Consider the following 24,624-nt stretch of genomic DNA (forward strand, 5'->3'; position numbering starts at 1 on the left):
TCATGTCTAAGGCCAGGAGTAAACTCACACATTTTGTTTTAAAATTAATCATTAAATATTAACAGACTACAGAATCATTGAAATTTAACAATGCAATGAAGCACATATAATTTGAGAATCATCAAATCAGACGAACAGATGTTCCCTCATTAAATAATGTGCATCATAGGGAAGATGTCTGTGTGTGGACAGACAAGCTTTTCTCTGACCAACCCAAAACTTCCAAAATATCAATCCAGATCTCTATAATTAACGCACATTGCCCTAATTCCTCAACCTTTTCGCATACGGAGGAGCAACTGATTTTAGAGACAAAACTACATTGGTTTGATTGGCCAATTTCAGGGTTTCACAATAAGTACAATTTCATCAGTCAACACAGAAAAATGCCTTCCAGAATACTGCTGAATAAACACCTTGCAAACACACGAAAAGGTCAAAGAATTACACAACCAGAAACAAGTGACTATCACAAACAGAAAATAACACATTTTCACATTTTTTCACCTGGCAGTTATAACCCTCATTTAAACCAAAACATTGTTGTTGTTGTTGAGAGTAGAAACTAGAATCCAATACAACACATGTGATATTATTAAGTTTTTGAGAACTACAAAATTGTAAACTGTGCAGTGCATATAACTATGGAGTAGAATCATACAGCTTCTACACAAATCACAGGTTACAAATTACACCCCCTTCCCTAAAATGAAATATTTCACAGCCTTCTAGACATGTACGTTCAGGACAATTCTCCTGAGGATGAATTTAAGTCCAAATATTGAAAGCAAACAAAATGAATTTCTTCCCAGTTACCTTGCTTATTTATTATGCTAAGCTGTTCAGTGGATCAACCAGAAAGAGCTGTTTCTCACCTCAGAGTGTCCGCCCCTCTAGAGCCTCCCTGATTATACGGTCATCATTCAGATCAGACACTGTCCAGGTACACAGTTTATCATATCCCTATAGCCCTCACTTGGTTGACCTTTGCTTCTTATCATATTTAGTGAACAAAAAAAAAAAAAAAAAAAAATTCTTAACAACTTAAATGATCTATATGTAGTTTGGTGTGAATTATTTTACTCAAACTTGTCAAAATCACAGAAATCTAATATTTCATACTAAATGTACCGTAACTACACCATGAAAATTACAGTTCCAAATGCAAAGATCTTTTGATTTTTTTTCCCCACTGAAGAAACACAATGATAGGCAAACTCATCTGCGTAGATGTACAGTTCTTGCTCTTAAAATTTAATTTCCGGAAGTTAAATTCACATAAAAAAGCACCTCAAGTTCAAAAGTATCTGTGTTGAAAGAAACTTAACATATATAAACATACAACAAAACCATATCTTAGCTTGAATACGCATACTGAAATGAAACATGTTTTCTTAATTTATCTGACTGTTGTTCAATACCATACTCAAGCCTTTTTATCCTCACTTTAATACGTAATGGAAGTCAGTTTTGTGGTTTTCCCAGGGTAAACCATCAACCTGTGGCAATGCACCGACAAAGTTTCTCATGGGTGAATTTTCTCCTATGAGTACAGATATGCGCATCCTACTGACTAGAGGTAAGTGGTGTTCATCAGCACCTCTAAACAGATTTACTTATTTTCTTTATTCACCTATCATATATGCATGTGCATTCTATGCTTCAATATACACGGTCTCCTTACACTCAAACACTTGCTTGAATACAATGTAAAGCGCAATGTAAAATTTCACCTTTGACTAAGTAGCACATTTTGCCTGATTCTGCAGTTCTATTGATCTTGGGAAGGTGTTTTCAGGTACAGTACGATGATATCCTACTGAGAAAATGTAACGTTCTGCCCAAAAAGTATTATTAAATGACATTTTGACAATTTCGTCATTTACTGTGATTTACAAATTTTCCCTGTAAATATAAATTAAAACCACATATTAACTAAATAGAGAGAATATTTAACATTAAAATTCATGTACAAGTACAATGTAAATACACATGCATAGTATGTGCTTTCAAACAAAACATAAAAAATTTTAGTAACGGATCTTTAGATGAATTTGTTAAATGTCTTCTTTCAATCTATCTATAACCGAAACAATACTATTTGAATTTACACGTGTAAAAGCTATATTGTATTTCCAAGAAAAATGGCATGAGCCATGTAAACAGTGGGGGAAGTCCCTAAGAAATCCTATCCCCTGGCCCCCTCAGGTTAAGTTAACACTTAATTGTGTTCTTTCCCTGAAAACGTGGTGAATATATATTTACACAATACCTTTCTCCCTGAGCTAAGAAAGTGGAGAAGTGGGTTGGGGGCGGGAAGTTTGTGGGGTGTTTATGGTCTAAGATGATATAGGAATTAAGTGGCATAAATATGATTGTTACGCACACATGTTACACAAGCACTTCAGCCACGTTCATATCATAAATCAGTCCCTTCACCATGATAATGGTAAAAACCATAACGGCAGTCTCCCAAAACATACATCATTTCACCCTCACCACAATAAAGCAGCCAGTGGTAGCTACACGAAGTACCGGCCCCATAGAGCAAGAGTTTGGTACAGTTCATTTTACAGCTGTGTACAACAACAACACCACCAGCTGAATGTACTGCAATTCTTAACCTACATGCTCATGTATACAGCGTTTTCTAAACAATAATTTTTTTTTTCTACAATATTTCAGTAGTGGTACATACAATAAAGCTTACCTGTGGACGGTTACGCTAAACGCAATCTACCTAGTGATGCTTATTAAAGCACTAAGATTTCAGCATTGTAAAATCTCAATCAAACCTAAAATCAGCAGTAAACGGTATGTATATACTTACATGCATGCTGGCTTATAGACAGTACTCCACCATCACATTGTGGTCTACAGACACTGCTTTATGCAATGTGGGTTAATGCCTAATATAACAGGCTGTTGTCGTTGCAGCAAGGTGGATCAAGTATAACGCCCCTTGTCGATAAGGCTGGTGATTTCTGCCAGCCTGTAAGGAACGCTGTAAATTGGGGTTAGCTTTAGTACAAGGGAGATTTGCACTAAAGGTGAAAATCACTAGGACCTGGTCTAACTAGTCCAGTGTCCCGATCCAAAAGCCAGGATGCTGTACCCCATCAAGGCATATATGTAGAGAGAGTGAGCAGCTTGGAGGAGGTGTATAAATGTAAATGAGGATTGCGGTAGTGTTTTGTGTCCTCCACTAGCAGCCTGCTTATACACTGCCCCAGCTGACTGAACTCGACACGGCGATGAGCTACACCTACTCTCACGCAAGGCTAGCTCATGCTAGGCTACCAGCCGTGGAGCGTGCTCACTGGAGCCTCACTGATATTTCCGCTGTGTTTGCAGGAAATGTCTGAAGGCAGAGCACAGCGGAGACAATCCCAGCGTGCTCACTGGAGCGACAACAACGCCTGGCTGTGGACACAAGCCAGCCTGTCCTGAGCTTCCTTGTTCGCTGTTTTACAAGGCCGTACTTCTTGTAAAAATAGCACACGCTATATAATATATGCCCTTAATCGCCACAGCTACACACAAATGGACGGTATACAGGTAATGCATAATGTACCAGCCTAACATGTTCCAAGCTAATTATTTACACATCCAGCCCCTCTTTTCACATAAAACCTGACATAATTTTACTGAAGATAAATAAGTCATCATTTTTTTCTCCATTCTTAATTGCTTAAAAATAACACACATATTTTGACACCTTCTTGCCTAAATAAATGTGTAAAGCTTTTATAAGATAAAATAAGACAAGAAAATATTTAAATAGTAGTGGTCAAGATGCAAACAGATTGAATTCTAAATTAATAACAGGATTCTCTAGAAACTTAAAATTAAATATTCAATTTATAAAATATTTAAAAAGATTCTTTTTTTTCATTTCAAGGAAGTTGATGCAGTACAAGTATAAAATTTACCAGAGCACGTGGTCAAAAATGCTAATTTGTCAAATGCGCAAATTAATATAGAACAGGCAGTAAATATAACAAAGGAACTATACATGTATTACTGAGATATGCGCAAATTAATATATAACAAGCAGTAATTATAACAAAGGAACTACACACGTATTACTGAGATATGCGCAAATTAATATAGAACAGACAGTAATTATAACAAAGGAACTACACACGTATTACTGAGATATGCGCAAATTAATATATAACAAGCAGTAATTATAACAAAGGAACTATACATGTATTACTGAGATATGCGCAAATTAATATAGAACAGGCAGTAAATATAACAAAGGAACTACACATGTATTACTGAGATATGCGCAAATTAATATGGAACAGGCAGTAAATATAACAAAAGAACTATACATGTATTACTGAGCTATGCGCAAATTAATATGGAACAGACAGTAAATATAACAAAGGAACTATACATGTATTACTGAGATATGCCCAAATTAATATAGAACAGGCAGTAAATATAACAAAGGAACTACACACGTATTACTGAGATATGCGCAAATTAATATATAACAAGCAGTAATTATAACAAAGGAACTATACACGTATTACTGAGATATGCGCAAATTAATATATAACAAGCAGTAATTATAACAAAGGAACTACACACGTATTACTGAGATATGCGCAAATTAATATAGAACAGACAGTAATTATAACAAAGGAACTATACATGTATTACTGAGATATGCGCAAATTAATATAGAACAGACAGTAAATATAACAAAAGAACTATGCATGTATTACTGAGATATGCGCAAATTAATATAGAACAGGCAGTAAATATAACAAAGGAACTATACATGTATTACTGAGATATGCACAAATTAATATAGAACAGACAGTAAATATAACAAAGGAACTATGCATGTATTACTGAGATATGCGCAAATTAATATAGAACAGGCAGTAAATATAACAAAGGAACTATACATGTATTACTGAGATATGCGCAAATTAATATAGAACAGACAGTAAATATAACAAAAGAACTACACATATATTACTGAGCTATGAAATCATTTTCTTATTCTTATTTTTATATGGATAAGAGGTTAATACTTAATTTGTTCATTTCATTTTGATTTTTCATTCACCAATATACCATATAAATATATATATATATATATATATATATATATATATATATATATATATATATATACAGGGTGTACCAGAAGTCAGGCACCATCCAGGTTGAGACTGAATGATTGAGCTACAGAACGGTGTGTTGCCCCATCTCTTCCAAACATAAAAACCAATTCAACTCTTTCTTGCACTGTTAGTTTATTAGCCATAATTAACTCTAAGAGAGAAAAAAAATTTTAAAATCAGTATTAAACCTGAACCACAGAAAAAAAATGAAAATCAGGATGGTGCATGACTTCTGGGACAAACTGTATATATCTACAGAGGCGTACCCATATAGGAAAAAATTGGCGAGAATAAAGCTCCACAGAGCTTGGTCTATTACAATGTATCTATCAATTAATACTGATGACGGTAACAATGATTTATACAGATTACATATGACTGGTTTTTTGTCTATCTTTTAAAGAAATATGAAACAAAACAAAATACATGTGCATGATCCCCACATGCTACTGAGCCAACACTAAGTAATAAGCAACTGTTGCAGGAGTTCAAATTTTAGTTTTGATTTAAAGAGAAATGTAGAAAAAAGAAAAATCTGGAAGTCTGACTCCTGTTTTGTGTTGATAATGTTGAGTTGATTTTGTTTTTCCTAATTTCATGACTGACTGAAATAAGACCTTGAGAATGCTAGTTAATTTACAACACATCCCTTATTAGCGTCTAATTAAATCCATCAACATAAGATCCCACACCAACATTTACATGTACAGTGTAAATGTATTAGGTACATGTAGCTACTAGCGCCACTTATGTGATATGTGATGGGTTATGTGATATATCAATGTTTTAACTAGGGCCAGTTTGGGGCACTTTAAGGTCTGATTTGTAGCCTACCTGTACAGGTTACTATATAGGTATGGTTCTTCCGGCAAAACTCTTAGTAAAGTGACATATCATGACTAGATCAATCAATATGTTGTCAACGTCTTAACTAGTGCCAGTTTAAGGCAAATTCAGGTGTGGTTTGTAGTGACTACATGTACTAAGTCTACCTATACAGATTACACCTTGAAGAATAAAACAGTTGAATGACGTGATATCATGACTAGACATCAATCAACATGTAGTCAATGCCCTAACTGGGGCTTGCTGGAGGCACATTCAGGTCTGGTTTGAAGTCTACCTATACAGGTTACTGTGTAGGTATGGTTTACACATTTAAGAACAAAACAGTTGAATGACGTGATATCATGACTAGACATCAATCAACATGTAGTCTATGCCCTAACAGGGGCTAGCTGTAGGCACATTCAGGTCTGGTTAGAAGTCTACCTATACAGGTTACTGTGTAGGTATGGTTTACACATTTAAGAACAAAACAGTTGAATGACATGATATCATGACTAGACATCTATCAACATGCAGTCAATGCCCTAACTGGGGCTAGCTGGAGGAACATTCAGGTCTGGTTAGAAGTCTACCTATACAGGTTACTGTGTAGGTATGGTTTACACCTTTAAGAACAAAACAGTTGAATGACGTGATATCATGACTAGACATCTATCAGCATGTAGTCAATGCCCTAACTGGGGCTAGCTGGAGGCACATTCACGTCTGGTTTGAAGTCTACCTATACAGGTTACTGTGTAGGTATGGTTTACACCTTTAAGAACAAAACAGTTGAATGACATGATATCATGACTAGACATCAATCAACATGTAGTCTATGCCCTAACAGGGGCTAGCTGTAGGCACATTCAGGTCTGGTTAGAAGTCTACCTTTACAGGTTACTGTGTAGGTATGGTTTACACATTTAAGAACAAAACAGTTGAATGACATGATATCATGACTAGACATTTATCAACATGTAGTCAATGCCCTAACTGGGGCTAGCTGGAGGAACATTCAGGTCTGGTTTTGAAGTCTACCTATACAGGTTACTGTGTAGGTATGGTTAACACATTTAAGAACAAAACAGTTGAATGACATGATATCATGACTAGACATCTATCAACATGTAGTCTATGCCCTAACAGGGGCTAGCTGGAGGCACGTTCAGGTCTGGTTTGAAGTCTACCTATACAGGTTACTGTGTAGGTATGGTTTACACATTTAAGAACAAAACAGTTGAATGACAAGATATCAGGACTAGACATCTATCAACATGTAGTCAATGCCCTAACAGGGGCTAGTTGGAGGAACATTCAGGTCTGGTTTGAAGTCTACCTATACAGGTTACTGTGTAGGTATGGTTTACACATTTAAGAACAAAACAGTTGAATGACATGATATCATGACTAGACATCTATCAACATGCAGTCAATGCCCTAACTGGGGCTAGCTGGAGGAACATTCAGGTCTGGTTAGAAGTCTACCTATACAGGTTACTGTGTAGGTATGGTTTACACCTTTAAGAACAAAACAGTTGAATGACGTGATATCATGACTTGACATCTATCAACATGTAGTCAATGCCCTAACTGGGGCTAGTTGAAGGAACATTCAGGTCTGGTTAGAAATCTACCTATACAGGTTACTGTGTAGGTATGGTTTACACCTTTAAGAACAAAACAGTTGAATGACAAGATAGACATCTATCAACATGTAGTCAATGCCCTAACAGGGGCTAGCTGGAGGCACATTCAGGTCTGGTTTGAAGTCTACCTACATGTACACAGGTTACTCAATATGTATATGTTCATACCATGAAGGACCGATGGATGCATCCATGACTAAGGTGGCTATGTGTACATGTAGACAGGGGATGATGAACCACACCCCCTCAGGTTTCCACGGCACTACTGATGGACTCGCCTTGTTTTACAGCAGATGATGTAAAGCCAGCTCATAACATTTGGTTCCGCCTGACTGCTTCTGTAGGATAATGGCAAATCCTTCTGAACTTAGTCAATCGGAAAAAGCACTGGCCTGAAAACAACGATCCAGAAACCTTGAAAGCTTCGGCTCCAATCAGCATGCTCCAGAGACGGACTGTGAAATGCGGTTCGAAAGTGATTGAGCTCAAATGCCCAACTGCCCAACCAGGCAAAACTGTGGGGCTTCCAGACTTACCCAGTCTAATGGCTGACTATACTCGAGCTTATTGGGTAGATTGTGTGAAATCTGTGTGTAAAAGTTAGAACTGCATCTTTCTATACTTGTACATAATGAACAAGCAGGATGAATGGTGTGGTCCAGAATTCTGTGACATTACATGCTTCATAACACTCCTCGGGACTCACATTTATACCTGTACTTAACACACATTTTCTTCATGACTGAAGCGGAATTGATCCCTCCTTTAGTATACTGGATGCACAAGCATTTTACATGACGTGAGTGAGTGAGTGCTTGCAGTTTAACGTCGTACTTAACTATTTTTCAGTCATATGACGTCATATGAGGAATCCTTAGAATGCATGTAATGTGCCTTCTCGTTGCAGGACAGATTTTTACCGCTCTTTTATGGGCTAATTCACTGAGACGACTTACAGAAGGCAAGTAAGCCACCCCGCCCAAGCCATTACACTGATAAGGGTCACCCACCCATTGCAGTATCCCCTTCATGCTGAACACCAAGCGAGGAAGTTATAACTTCGACCCGGGAATGACATTGGATCTACCGCCTCCTGAAGCGGATGCTCTTTACATGACATGATGTTCACCTAACATTCTACAGCTTCAGAACATAATAAAAAAAAAAGACATTATCATCTAATCAATGAATGATCTTCATCATCTTGATAACATTTGGGGTCCATTTTGCATTTTGATCTACACATACAAGTAGAAGGTTGTGTGATTATTATTATATAATTATGAACAAACTTTCTGAAAAAAACATCCACTCAGGACAGATTTAATAATATTTCAATGACACTGTAAATCTTCAACCTTTTCAACCTCCAGAACAGTTTTAGAGTGGAATTTATCCATACAATTATTATAAAAATGAGGCTAAAATGATTCGTTTGTTTCACTGAAGATGCAGTCTTCCCAAAACCGTGCAAATTATTTCTCTACACCCAATAGTTCTCTCAGAATGTTTAAAAATATCTGCCACATAAGCAGCTGAAAAGGCTAAGAATTACATGTAGGAGGGTATATCAAATTTTTGAGGACAAACTGCAAAATGAATGAATGAAAAATCAACACACTTTTTATAAAATCATGCATGAAGTAATCCCATGGATTACCAGTGTTTCAAGCCCACCAAAACAAGCCAAGACAACAATTACTCTGCCAGACAGATTTTATTTTAATTCCTCAACCTCAACTTTCAGTACGATTTATACACTTTATAAATTTAATTTTGGAAACAAAACTACACTGGTTATGGTGGCCGAATTCAGGGCTTCACAAAAAAGCATAATAGTGTATGGTGGCCAAATTCAGGGCTTCACAAAAAGCATAATTTTAATTTTACATACATGTAGGTTGTGTGGGCCAAATTCAGGGCTTCACAAAAGCATAATTTTAATTTTACATACATGTAGGTTATGTGGGCCAAATTCAGGGCTTCACAAAAAGCATAATTTTAATTTTACATACATGTAGGTTATGTGGGCCAAATTCAGGGCTTCACAAAAAGCATAATTTTAATTTTACATACATGTAGGTTATGTGGGCCAAATTCAGGGCTTCACAAAAAGCATAATTTTAATTTTACATACATGTAGGTTGTGTGGGCCAAATTCAGGGCTTCACAAAAAGCATAATTTTAATTTTACATACATGCAGGTTATGTGGGCCAAATTCAGGGCTTCACAAAAACCATAATTTTATCCGTCTGCACAGAATAATGCCTAAATAGGCATGATCTTGCAATCATGTGGAAAAAGGCTGAGGAAGCAGAGTAATACAAGAAGAACTTTGTCACTAACTTGAACAACAGCACAGACCTCTAGCAAATCCTTCATTGGTTAAATCATATACAATCTCAAGAGCAGGATATGCCTGTCACTCAGCTCGGAAGTACTTTTTCTTCTTCTTTTTTTTATACATATATATTATCAAAAACCCTTTGCCTCAGCAAGGCTCCTCATAGCCCGCTGAATGTTACTAGAGATCTGCAAGCTCAAAATAGATAGGCAAAGAAACTTAATATATTGTGCACATGATGGGCCCTTCATTTATGTCCCTGTTCCAGCTGGGCTGGTGAATATCAGACAGTACCTCAATAAACTTGTACTATTTACTCTGTATCAGAACTGCCAGATAACTGTACAAAGTCACACACGTGATGCTAGTTGTAATTTGCCTGACTAATCGTCATTATCTATATGTATCCTACAAGTGCGGTGTATACTAGCTAATCTATGGAATTTTTATCTAATCCATCTTTAATCACCCTGTCTACTTAGAAGTACCAGTAGGCAGGCAGAGTATGGTTAGTAAATGTTGTAGTTCTTCACCTTTTTCGCATGTTTCGCAAGGTGTTTATTCAAGTATATTCTGAAGGCATTATTCTGTGTGGACTTTTAAAATCCTTCTTTTTGTGAAGCCCTAAAACTGGCCAATCGAAGCAACTGTGCATAAATTGCATTGAAAGGTGCTTTTTCACATATGCAAAAAGGTTGAGGAATTAGGGTATGTAAGATGTGTTCAGTTGGCATCCATGTATCATGAGCAAAGTTCACATGCAGATGCAGTGAGTAAATGTTGATAAGTATCATGTATGTAGATAGAATGGATATCCGGTATTAGAGTAGGCAGAGTGAGTACAGTTGTAAGTAGGCAGAGCGAGTACAGTTTGTAAGTAGGCAGAGCGAGTACAGTTTGTAAGTAGGCAGAGCGAGTACAGTTTGTAGGTAGGCAGAGCGAGTACAGTTTGTAAGTAGGCAGAGTGAGTACAGTTTGAAAGTAGGCAGAGTGAGTACAGTTTGTAAGTAGGCAGAGCGAGTACAGTTTGTAAGTAGGCAGAACGAGTACAGTTTGTAAGTAGGCAGAGTGAGTACAGTTTGAAAGTAGGTATGGTTAGTATAGTTTGTAATTAGGCAGGGTGAGTACTGTTGTAAATAGGCAGGTGAGTACAGTTTATAAGTAGGCAGAGTGAGTACAGTTTATAAGTAGGCAGAGTGAGTACAGTTTGTAAGTAGGCAGAGTGAGTACAGTTTATAAGTAGGCAGAGTGAGTACAGTTTGTAAGTAGGCAGAGTGAGTACAGTTTGTAAGTAGGCAGAGTGAGTACAGCTTGAAAGTAGGTATGGTTAGTATAGTTTGTAATTAGGCAGGGTGAGTACTGTTGTAAATAGGCAGGTGAGTACAGTTTATAAATAGGTGAGTGAGTACAGTTTATAAACAGAACACATGAGTGTGATTCATAATTAGGAGAAGAGAGTATACTTTGTAAGAAAGAAAGAATGAATGAATTTGTAAGTTTGAAGGACCAGTAAATTTTGTAAGTAGGTACACATAGGTGTAGGTGAGGACAGTTTATAAAGAGGTGAGTGAGTACAGTTTGTAAGCAGGACAAGTGAGTATGATTCATAAGTAGGTGAGTATAGTGAGTATAGCTTGTAAGTAAGAAGGGCCAGTAAAGTTTACATTAGTAGCAACGTAAGGGAAATTGGTTAGTAGGCAAGGTGGAAAAAATAAGGTGATTTAGGAAGGGAGAGTAAAACTGGCTACCTGTTTAGTTGGCAAGAAGGAAGGGGAAGTAAACCTGGTAAGCAGGCCATGTGAGTCAAGTTAGTACGTTGGCACAATGAGTCAAGTTGATAAGTTGGCACAGTGAGTAAAGTTGGTAAGTAGGCAAAGTGAGTCAAGTTGGTAAGTAGACACAGTGAGTCAAGTTGGTAAGAAAGCATAGTGAGTCAAGTTGGTAAGTTGGCACAGTGAGTCAAGTTGGTAAATAGGCACAGTAAGTCAAGTTGATAAGGAAGAGATAGAAAAGCTGGTAAGTAGGCAAAGTGAGTCAAGTTGGTAAGTTGGCACAGTGAGTCAAGTTGGTAAGTTGGCACAGTGAGTCAAGTTGGTAAGTAGGAGGGGAAGTAAAGCTGGTAAGTAGGCAAAGTGAGTCAAGTTGGTAAGTAGACACAGTGAGTCAAGTTGGTAAGAAGGCACAGTGAGTCAAGTTCGTAAACAGGCACAGTAAGTCAAGTTGCTAAGTTAGTACAATGAGTCAAGTTGGTAAATAGGCACAGTGAGTTAAGTTGCTAAGTAGACAAAGTGAGTCAAGTTGGTACGTAGGCACAATGAGTCAAGTTGCTAAGTTGGCACAGTGAGTCAAGTTGGTAAGTAGGAAGGGGAAGTAAAGCTGGTAAGTAGGCAAAATGAGTCAAGTTGATAAGTAGACACAGTGAGTCGAGTTGGTAAGAAGGCATAGTGAGTCAAGTGGCTAAGTTGGTAAATAGGCACAGTAAGTCAAGTTGGTAAGTTAGTACAGTGAGTCAAGTTGGTAAATAGGCACAGTGAGTTAAGTTGGTAAGTAAATAAAGCGAGTCAAGTTGGTAAGTAGACACAGTGAGTCAAGTTGGTAAGTAGGCACAATGAGTCAAGTTGGTAAGTCGGTACATGTACAAGTAGACAGAATGAATGAAGCTACATGATGTAAGCAGACAGACTTCATAAGTGCAGACAAGATGAGAAAGTTTTAAGTTGAAACAGTGTGAGTAAAGCTCTTAAGTATATAACCGAAGTGGCCCAAATTGGTACAAGTATGTAGGTAACATGACAATGAATACAACTAGGAAGGTGAGAATTGTTTGAAAGCACTGTGGACCAACATGGTATCTGTGGCCAAATCAGTTACATATGCTTGAATGTGTCCTTGTGTGTACATGTGTAGGAATGTGGCAATGAAAATCAAGAGGCAGCTGAGGGATGAAACTGTCCATGGGACATGAACTGAAAAGTTTTGCACTTTTTATGAACCAAATGTACACATATGTAACACTGCATAAGTGCATGAATGTTACTGTGATGTACACTATAGGGTGACCAAGTAAGTTTAATTAAATCTTGAAAAATCTTTGTGTTGTGAGGTTTAACTTTATGGTTCACTGTAGCAGAGCTTATTAAAAGGTTATATTACCTGTATTAGAACGCCTTGTTTTGTCTGTGATGGATAAGCTAGGGAATTGGAAACTGAATCGAGGCACAGAGCTTTACCTATATGTACACAAAATCCTCGTTAGCATTTATCCCTGTGGTACGGTTACGCGAGTCCGCACCCTGTCGCATAACTAATTACAGGAACAGCCAACCATGGCAGGATCCGATTGCACTCCAATGCTCCGAAACCCTCTGGTGGAGATTGGGTGCAAGTCGACCATGCAACCTTAATTCTGGAGCTTCTAGGATATCACAGGGATAGCTTGGTAATTTTCCTGACCACTGAACCGTGCATAATAAAAGGGATATTGTGTAACATGACCAATCAATCATCGCTCCCAATGGGTAGGAGACTAGGGTCACAAGTTGACCTGGATACACCCAGGGCTGATCTGACCTAAACTGATGTAATCCAATACTGCACCAGTTTTCCTGTCGAAACACTTGAGATGAATCCATACATACCTGGTTACAGTTAACAAGACCACTACATACTGTACCTGTACAGTTTAAAGGTGAAGAAAACTTAAAAACATGGCACTATAGGCTGAAAAGAGCACATTTTTTTCTATCTGGTGGTGCCTGTTGCATAATTGTGCAATTTTTCCTTGCAAAACATGTAAAGCCTGAAAACGGCAAAGCTGGCATAAATCGCTGAGTTCATCGTGTCCTCCATCTTTAACACCCTGTAATTTATGCTGGGGGTGTGTTGCCTCTCAGCCAATGAGAGTCGATAAAACTGCCGGCTTATTTGTGTAAACTCAGAACCTACGTCCAACATTCTGGTTTCCCGATCGTCAAATATAAAACGAACTGTACTGGTCACTACCTTCTGGGAAGAAGAGTTCTACCGGAAATGTACGAATTGCACTTCGGCGGTTTCTGACGGCAATTCTCCTCCTAACACAGAAGACTTCAGGACTAGTTCTTAGGCAAAATGGAATCGCCCACATTGGATGTTGGCGCTGACTTTATTTATAATTTATCAACTTGAGGTACATATTAGAATTTTTTTATGGTATGCACCTGCGAGGAAATGCCTACTCTTTTCAATGGTATCTGACTGATATTTAAATTTTCTTCTCCTTTAATTCAAATTTAGGGGGTCACCATGGCTCAGTTGGCTAGCACAGCATAATGACCCAGGAGCCTCCCACCCATGCAGTTCCTGAGAGTTCAAATCCAGCTCATGCTGACTTCCTCTCCAGCCATATGTGGGAAGGTCTGCCAGCATCCTCCACATGGCCGTGGGTTCCCCCTGGGCTCTGCCCGGTTTCCTCCCACCACAATGCTGGCCGCCATCATATAAGTGAAATATTCTTGAGTACGGTGTAAAACACAAATCGAATAAATAAATAAATTGTTCATGTTTAACTTGAATACGTGTATTATCTTTAACTTTACAGATTTACTAATCCTTAAGCTCATGGTTACCTTTTACAATTATACATTTAAGCCCAAGGACAACCTATACGTAGTACATACGAGTACATCGGTCACTTGTGTTGTACATCAGAAATGTATTTCTGGATACAGCTGATGTTCCTGAGGTATGGCCTGGATGATGAGGTATTAAATGTTGATCACGATCTAAAGATGAGGAGAGTTAACAAATCAAATCAAATACAAATACCTGAAGTTTGCATTGTATTTTTTTTAAGTGACACATTTTGCTTAATTCTGATCAACTCATTCCCCTTAATATAGCGCAACATGTACTAGTATGTACATATACTACATATGATATTTTGTGAAGTTTGAATAAATGCTTTTGTGTTGGCATCAGAAGTGTCTTTTGAAGGACTTATATGTTTCTGAAAGTGCATTTTACACACCAAACTTTTCAAGAGGGTAAATACAACACTTGTTTTACGCATACATGTGCATAAATGTACATGTATCACAGAACATCAACATCTGTGACATTTTAGTGAAAATTGCTTGCAAAACCTTAAATTTGCATACCTGTGCCAAAGCCACATGAATAAAGTCAGTGGAAGTGCTAGTCAAATGGAAATCAAAGGGAGATAATTCTCATCTGCACAAGAGAATCCAATTGCTATAAAATGAAATGGCACGAAATTCCTTGTTCTTCATTTGTTTTGTTTTTCTTGTTTTTTTTTTTTTTTTTTTTTTTTTTTTTGTTTTTTTTAGCGGGGGGGGGAGTCACAAAAAATAGTCAACCTAATCTGTTAAGCTTTACAAAAGCTATCTTAGACTGTAGCATCATTTACATCTACCTGCTAAATGAACGGATTTGATCTCAGCACAGCATACCTGTACATATATATACATGTATGTCCACATACAGGTATTATCTGTGCCACATGACATGCCTTCCATGACCAGCAGGTTGGTTAATTCCCACGCATCCATTCTCGTTGCCCACAACTTTGTTGGATCCTCAATGTACCTCCAATGTCCGGAAATTGTACCGTGCTTTACTGAGGAAATGATGCGTGGTAAGCTTTTATATGTACATCATGCAACACCCCTGGCGGAACTAAAAGAACCCCTAAAAAAGCTGACTTAAACGATCATGTTTCAGTTATGCTTGACAAAGAGGTATGGAGTCAATGAGACAAGCCAATATCACATGGATGTGCTTCAGTACAAGGTAGGAATTACTAAACGGCACAATACCTGCTGACAGTATACAACTATGCTGAGTGAATGTATGGTCAGGCCACACCAATTACAATTTTTGTTTCACAGGGCAGAATGAAGCTTTTCTTCATGTGAGAGGCGGGCATACAAATATAAATGAAAAATCATTTAATCTGTGGGAAATGCACACTGTCCCAGCAACTTTTCCTGTTAAAGATAGGTCTTTGGCTGGTAAACCTTGAAAAACTGGGAAGTCATAACAGCATTAAGATCAGAGGAAACATACGAAACGATTTTACTTTTATTTCAAATTTGGATTTAGCCTAAGCTCGCTCGTTAAACACAGTATAGAATAGGTGTTGCCTTACAAACAATCTGCCTCTGACAGGTGGCTAACAAGTACAGTGGATTGGTGAGTACACCATCAGGTACTCTGTACAACAATCTGCCCCCAACAGGTGGCAAACAGGTATAAGGGATTGGTGAGTACACCATCAGTGCACTGTACAACAATCTGCCTCTGACAGGTGGTAAACAAGTATAGGGGATTGGTGAGTACACCATCAGCTACACTGTACAACAACCTGCCCCTCACTGGTGGCAAACAAGTATAGGAGATTGGTGAGTACACGATCAGGTGCACTGTACAACAACCTCCCTCTGACAGGTGGCTATCAAGCATAGGAGATTGGTGAGTACACCATCAGGTACACTGTACAACAATCTGCCCCCAACAGGTGGCAAACAGGTATAAGGGATTGGTGAGTACATCATCAGGTGCATTCTACAACAACCTCCCTCTGACAGGTGGCAAATAAGTATAGGGGATTGGTGAGTACACCATCAGGTGCATTCTACAACAACCTGCCTCTGACAGGTGGCAAACAAGTATAGGGGATTGGTGAGTACACCATCATGTACACTGTACAACAACCTGCCTCTGACAGGTGGCAAATAAGTATAGGGGATTGGTGAGTACACCATCATGTACACTCTACAACAACCTGCCTCTGACAGGTGGCAAATAAGTATAGGGGATTGGTGAGTACACCATCAGGTGCATTCTACAACAACCTGCCTCTGACAGGTGGCAAACAAGTATAGGGGATTGGTGAGTACACCATCATGTACACTCTACAACAACCTCCCTCTGAAAGGTGGCAAACAAGTATAGGAGATTGGTGAGTACACCATCAGCTACACTGTACAACAACCTGCCCCTCACTGGTGGCAAATAAGTATAGGGGATTGGTGAGTACACCATCAGGTACACTGTACAACAATCTGCCTCTGACAGGTGGCAAACAAGTATAGGGGATTGGTGAGTACATCATCAGGTGCATTCTACAACAACCTGCCTCTGACAGGGGATTGGTGAGTACACCATCATGTACACTCTACAACAACCTCCCTCTGAAAGGTGGCAAACAAGTATAGGGGATTGGTGAGTACACCATCAGGTACACTGTACAACAATCTGCCCCCAACAGGTGGCAAACAGGTATAAGGGATTGGTGAGTACACCATCAGTGCACTGTACAACAACCTCCCTCTGAAAGGTGGCAAACAAGTATAGGGGATTGGTGAGTACACCATCAGGTACACTGTACAACAATCTGCCCCCAACAGGTGGCAAACAGGTATAAGGGATTGGTGAGTACATCATCAGGTGCATTCTACAACAACCTGCCTCTGACAGGTGGCAAATAAGTATAGGGGACTGGTGAGTACACCATCAGGTGCATTCTACAACAACCTGCCTCTGACAGGTGGCAAACAAGTATAGGGGATTGGTGAGTACACCATCATGTACACTCTACAATAACCTCCCCCTGAAAGGTGGCAAACAAGTATAGGGAATTGGTGAGTACACCATCAGATACACTGTACAACAACCTGCATCTGACAGGTGGCAAACAAGTATAGGGGATTGGTGAGTACACCATCATGTATACTTTACAACAACCTCCCCCTGAAAGGTGGCAAACAAGTATAGGGGATTGGTGAGTACACCATCAGGTATACTGTACAAGATGACCTTCTGGCACCACTGATCAGTGAAGAATTTTCTAAATTAAGTTAATGTGATGTACAAATATACATACCCTAAATGACAAAAAATTTGGTCCAAAAAAATGGATTTTTACAGGCAAATAAAATGTCACAAATATTATTTTTGGTGCTGAAATTTGCAATTTTTCTGTAGAATATCATCCCATGTTCAAACAAACCTGAATACACCCTTCTAGGACAAGTTAATCTTGGACAAAATTTATAGTCATTTAGGGAAAGTATACATTAGTAAAGAATCCATGGTTAGATAACAATGATGAACAGCTGCGCGTATACATACTAACCAATAGGTATCTATTGGCTGTAGGTAAATCTAAAGAACAGGTAGATCTAAATAAATGCTGTTGTTCAGGTAGATCTTGATTTTATCAGTCATCAGATGAATAGTAATTACTGTTAGACAATTAAGACGACGCAAACAAACCAAAAACTACACATACATGTAACTGAGGCATTTCACTAAGGCTCAATCAACCAAGGCTGTAGATCACAGGGAAGTTTTTCAGTTGACACTGAAAGCAAGATATTTAGGAACAAGAATGTAGCATTTCATAATCTGGAAGGAAATAGGCCTATATGTATACTTTTGTTTAATTTCTAGACAACAAATCTAAAATCTATTATTTCAGGTGGTCAGAGATCCACGACAAAAGTGGCGTGAAATTCATATAAGGCAAAACCATGCTTTTCAATAAATTCAACGAGCAAAGTACAACTTAAGATCCAATTTTAAAATACAATTGATAAGAAAATGTAGGGGCAAATATGAACTTCACAAAAGTTCTAAAAGAACATGTCCGTTTCAGAGAGCATTCATCTGACAGGGTTCGTACAGGTATATGAAAATGAAATTCAAGGAGTTTTCCAGGAGTTTTTTTTGTCATTTTCATGGCTAGTTTAAACATACCATGGTGCAAATTATAGATTAAATTTTAAGTCTGAATTATAGATGCTTTAATTTGCATCTTGTATATTGAATAGTACGCTTGCTTTTGCACGAAATATCTGCCCTTCAGCTCTGTAATGTGACACATTCTTTGATCCGGCCTATATATCATTATGCAGGGCTTCCTCTGGGTTAGTATTTTTACTATTTTTTTTCATCCAATCACTTTTAGACACTCATCAGATTTCGTAATAAATACTATTTTTCTTTAGCCATACTTCCTTAATGGCCATGACTCTTGAAGGTCTCCTTCTGTAATTCGTTTTTATCTGCCTTGGGGTAGCTGCTAGAAATCAGTTTGGTCTCTTCCAGCTATATCTGGTGTTTATCAAAAGTTACATTTAGAACAATTGCCATCAAAATAATGGACCAATGATTAGCAGCGTGTGTTTTTTGAAAAAAAAAAATCAATCCTTTTTTCAACCCATCTGTATTTATCTTTATTTAAATGCAACATTATGATCAGTACATTGGAGTAACACCAACTTTTAAGTTCAGGACAAACTAAGATTTTTAAGGAGTTTCCAGGAGTATTTGTCTTTTTTAAGGACTTTCAAGTACTTGAAAATGAAATTGTATTTTTCAAGCAAGTTCAAGGAGTTTCAAGGACTGTGCGCACCCTGTCTAATATGCCACAACATGCACTATGTCTGTGGTCAAGTTTATTGAAGATTTAGGGTATATAGCAAGACTTCTACGTTATCAGATAGACTCGGGTACGCATATCCTTCCGGTCATTTTGAAGAAAATTCACACTGAGAAGCTAGATTTCACTATCCATGAAAAATCAGCCAAGGCAAACATCTATGTACATGTATACCTTGATATCCATGTTCACATTCAGCAACACAGATGCCTTGATATCCATGTTCACATTCAGCAACACAGATGCCTTGATATCCATGTTCACATTCAGCATCACAGATGCCTTGATATCCATGTTCACATTCAGCAACACAGAATGGACATTCACCAACTATATAGACTGTTTGTCAAATTCGTGGTAACCTGTGTACATTTAATATCAGCTTTAATATCAGCAGGGGTTCTACATCTGTGTCTATATATATATATATATATATATATATATATATATATATATATAGTGATACTTCCTACTCAAAAGTATGTATATCACATCTTTCCTAATACAAACCACCACAAACAATCAGGATTTTGGCTCTGAAAGGTATAGTTTCTTATCACTACAATCAGCAATAAAAAATTCGACAAAAAGTTTCAGGTTTTTAACCCAGGTTCCTGGCGAAAGGAGCAGGAAGTGATCGATAAATAACATGGAGCTAAATGGGAGAAATGCCGATTTCTGCCAAAATCTTCTGAAGTTCAAAGTACCACACAGCAATGAAACCATCATATCTGAAGACTAGACACATTCTAATTATCTTTACAGACAGAATTTCTTAGCCAAAAACTATATTTTTCATGTTTTGTGATAAAATCTTCTTCGATGCCTATCTCACCTGGGTTAAATTCTCTTTGGTTTCACCTCCAATATTTAGTCAAATGACCAACGAGTATGCTGCTGATTGGCTCAGAGCAGCTGTGACATAACTTATCCATGACAGGGCATTTTCACCCACCACAGTGGTTCCGCCTGCTGGTCACATCATGCACACGGAACACCACAGATCAGAGATTTACTATGTAGGCCAAGTCAACACACTTCAGTTCTCGTCCTGCTCACGTTAAAACAATATCATCAAGGAACCAAATCTTAAGTCAGATAGTGACATCTGTTGTCAAATGATCGTAAAAAGTAGTCCCTTTTTATTGATTTCCTGACATCAATATGTAATTAAAATCAATTATTGGTACATGTATATACATGAAAGTGACAAGTGTACACAATGCATGAGCTTGCTCAGGCACCAGCTGATGTTTCAAGACATACTAAAGAATACTTCACAACAGTGGCCAACATTATGGTGGGAGGAAACTAGACAGAGCCCAGGAGAAACCCTTGACCATACGCATAATGCTGGGAAATCCTCTGCGATATTACCATAATACACACTGGTCCAAAAAGTTAAAAAAAAAAAAAAAAAAAAAGTCCTGACACAAAATGTTTTTTTACCCCAACTCTTGTCACACTGTTAAACAATGCGTAAGTACCATACAAAGCATACGTACATGTAATATGGTGACTGCATATCTAATGATGATATTACACCCATTCATTCATTAATTCATTCAAGTTCTGGTGTTTGGATTTCACATTCAAATAAACACATGTACATGTATGCTGATTATATGCACATAGGTGTATATAAATATTACCATATGTACACATGTATGTCATGTGAACATGTGTATCTATCAGTTTCAGCATGGATACTGTATATACTTGTATATCCTTAACACAGTTCCTGAAGTCAATGTTTCTCTGCAAAGATTCTGTGACTTAGCCATTAGAACCTGGGTATTCAACAATAATGCAACTGTATACATGTACAGCCTTTCAGGCCAAGCTGGGTGGGTGTTTAATCCTAGGTTTGATTCCTTTGGCTGCAGCACAGCTGTATTACATCAGTTCCTGGGTCATAGTCACAAGGCTGGCTGAACTCCACAACATACACACTTGGAGTGAAGGGGGGAAAGGAGCTATCAGCTGGCAGAGTTGTGACTCCACCCTAGCAGTCTAGACACAGTAACATGACTAGACTGCCAGGTCATGCGTGGGGGATACAGGTCAGCTTTCTACAGGAGGAAGCCTGGGGCTAAGGGAGGAGGGTGGTAGGCAGATGGGTGGGTTGGTGAGGGTTGACTGGTTGGAGATTTCAGGTGGGGTTGGGGAGTAGTTGCAGGACTGTAGATGGTGGTTAGGAAGATGGGATGGATGGGAATCCCAGAAATATAAGATGTTTTCAACAGGGTGGGTTGGGGTAGGGGGTGATAGGACTCAAGGAAGAGGGGATAGGTAGTGAGTGGGGAGGGGGAATCTGGCAGGAGGGATGGATGGGAGTTAGAGCAGAAGGCCTTGTAAGAGGTGTTCAACAGTGTGCATGCAGAACACAGGGTTGTTGGAAGAGCCGGGTTGGTAGTGGGTGAGAGAGGTGGAAGTGTGGATAGGGGTAGGCAGAAGGATGGATGGATTGAGTTAAAGCAGAAGGATTTAAGATGTGTGTTTAACTGGTGGTGGAGGGGGGTGGGATGGGTGGTATGAAACTGATGAATGTGTTAATTTCTCTGGGCACGCTAACTGACACATTTCATTTTAGACATTTCACTACGCCAGATCAATCAACTCATATGAAAAAGTCAAAACTTTAAAACATTAGCACTTAGGAAAAAGAATAGCACATTGGTGTACACTTGTAAATAATGCATAATCTATTTTCTCAAACTTAGTTTACAGAATAGCTAAATGAACAGAATCAATGAAATTACATTATCTACGTTTAATTGCCATACATTTATCATTTATAATACGTATATTTATATAATAATAGATCATGTTCATAAATTTATACCGACAACTGTTTTAATTAGTCGACAAGCTCAGTGGGCATGTGAAGTATTAAAACACACCAAAAAGTTTATTTTAAACTGAAAATGTAACCACAAACTTGTTACAAAACGTTGCTAAAATTTTACACAACCATAAACAGATATTGCTAAAGATAAACTCTCAGTTAACTTGGGATGTCCAAATCTGGAGGTGGACAGAAATAAATTTTACAGCAATTGATATGATCAATGTCACCTTAAAAAGTGATAATAATTAATTTAGAATTTTTATAATGTTGCAACTTCCTTCAACATAAATAGGTGAGTAAATCTGTCAACAAACAAGATCTGTGGTTTTTATATGTTTACAGAGTGATGTATTAAACACTATTTCTAGCATAATTAGTGGACAGAAAATATCACCCACAAAATTATATCACTTCCATATTTTGTTTGTATCGAACAATTTGCAGGTATGTTTACACACACAAAATTTCTGTGAGAGTGTCTTTTCAATTTTATGCACAACCACAACAAACTTACATGTTTTCTTCTGATGCAAATAAAATAAAATCTAAACTTGTTGATTATAAGTTATAAAAAAAAATCAAACTAAAAAAAAAAATATTTACATATTCTTAACATTTATATATCAACTACTTCAATAATATGTATGAACCAGCTGTGTGTTGTGGTCTTAACACAAATTCTACAAGCTGTGACCCCCTCCACCTGAGCCTCACAAGAAACACCATGTTCCTAATGTCTTTAGTGCATAAAGTGTCAGAGATCTGACAGGCCAGGTCATAATTAATCCAAACGCAGAGTGGGGCACTAGGAATGTGGTAACTAATTTGTCAGACACTGAGGCTGACTAAAAAGTCACATATGGAACTTGTAATGCCTGAAAGGGGGTAAAACCACAGCAGAGTTGGGGTATTAATTAGAGAGTAACAGAGAGGGCTGAAAGCCACAAGGCAGAAACCACAGGAAGAAAATTACTGCCAGCTTCTCTGCTGCTTGCTATTTTGTTGTTTGTTTTTTTTTGTTTTCATGAGAGGGGCTGCCACAGCGAAGATTGTGGCTGGGGTAATAGGACTGTTTATAAACTGCACGAAAAGAAACCAAGATAGACAGATTCATACATGTACATATAGATATATTCATAAAAACATGTACAAGGAAATCAACAAATGAGGTGCGTGGTCAGAAAAATGGCCGTCCAACCAATAGAGGAAAATAAATTTTGTGTTCTACACTGATACAGTCTTTAAGGCAATTCCCCGCCCACAAGAATGGACAATTAACCTTTTGTAATGTCTACTATTACATGTTATGTTCAAGCTAGTTGTTGATTTAACTTTTATCCAATGGACTGGCCCCAATAGCCACCCCGACAGTTGGTAGAGCGTCCGCTTTGGGAGCAGTAGAAGCAGGGTCAATCCTGGATCGAGTCACACCTAAGACTTTCAAAGAGGAAGTTGTAACTTCCTTGCTTGGTGTTCAGCATGAAGGGAACAGTACAACGACTGGCTGACCGGTATCAGTATAATGGCTCGGGTGGGGCGGCTTACTTGCTTTCGGTAAGTCGTCTCAGTGAAGCAACACCAGATAAAAGAGCAGTGCAAATTCGTCCTGCAAGAAGGAGGCACATCACATGCACTCTAAGGATTCCTTCGTCGTCATATGACTGAAAAATTGTTAAGTACTACATTAAACCCCAAGCACTCAATCACTCACTATTATCCAATGAAGTCACAAGACAACAATGCAATTTTGTTGATAATATCCTTAACATCTTGCATACTTGTTAAAGTGCAATTGAAAGCCTTGATCATGACATATACAGTCCTAGAGACAATGTTATAACTGATGAAGCAAATTCAGAGACTTTACGGCCCATTCCAAAATTGTATAACTGCGAACAAAATTTTTTATCCACATAGGACAATATTTGACATGGTTATTCCTCGGTAACTGAAGCAAGACAGACAGATGCACTGACCAAAATTAAAAGCTTGGAATCTAAAGGAAAGAATATGTGACAAGTTGAATATGCACAACATGGTTTCTGTTTCCATAAACTATATAATTGTATTTTAAGTAAATATACTGTAAAGGACCTAAGATGTCGCCCACGATTAAGTCGCCCATGACTGATTCACACATTTTGCCTGATTCTAAGAGTTCTACTGATCTTAGAAAGGTATTTAGAGGGTCATTTGGAAAGTAGGATAATATCCTCCTGAAGAAGTTTCAGCACAAAAAGTAAGATGTTATGGCATTTATTGGCCTCTAAAAATGAAATCTTTAAGTTATTTACAAGTTCAGTATTGTTGATTTGCAGTTGAGACCATGCTGTATCTCTAACAAACAATGTTCATGGTA

The 24,624-nt window shown here is 38.0% G+C and overlaps 1 protein-coding gene across 3 annotated transcripts in view; it reads right to left on the bottom strand.

Moving 5' to 3' along the window:
* LOC135465386 (uncharacterized) overlaps positions 1–24,624 on the bottom strand; it is a 60,301-nt gene that overhangs the window by 30,364 nt on the left and 5,313 nt on the right. Inside the window, exon 1 of one of the 3 annotated variants that reach the window (XM_064742608.1) lies at positions 2,831–2,891. The exons of 1 other annotated variant lie outside the window; for it this stretch is intronic. The gene's annotated coding sequence lies outside the window, so the exon portion shown is untranslated. Of the gene's footprint in view, positions 1–875; positions 995–2,830; positions 2,892–24,624 lie in introns of those variants that run through there. One more of the 3 variants, XM_064742610.1, reaches the window with a different exon arrangement.

This window comes from Liolophura sinensis, chromosome 5, assembly GCF_032854445.1.
Source record: "Liolophura sinensis isolate JHLJ2023 chromosome 5, CUHK_Ljap_v2, whole genome shotgun sequence".
Classification (NCBI taxonomy): Eukaryota; Metazoa; Mollusca; class Polyplacophora; order Chitonida; family Chitonidae; genus Liolophura; species Liolophura sinensis.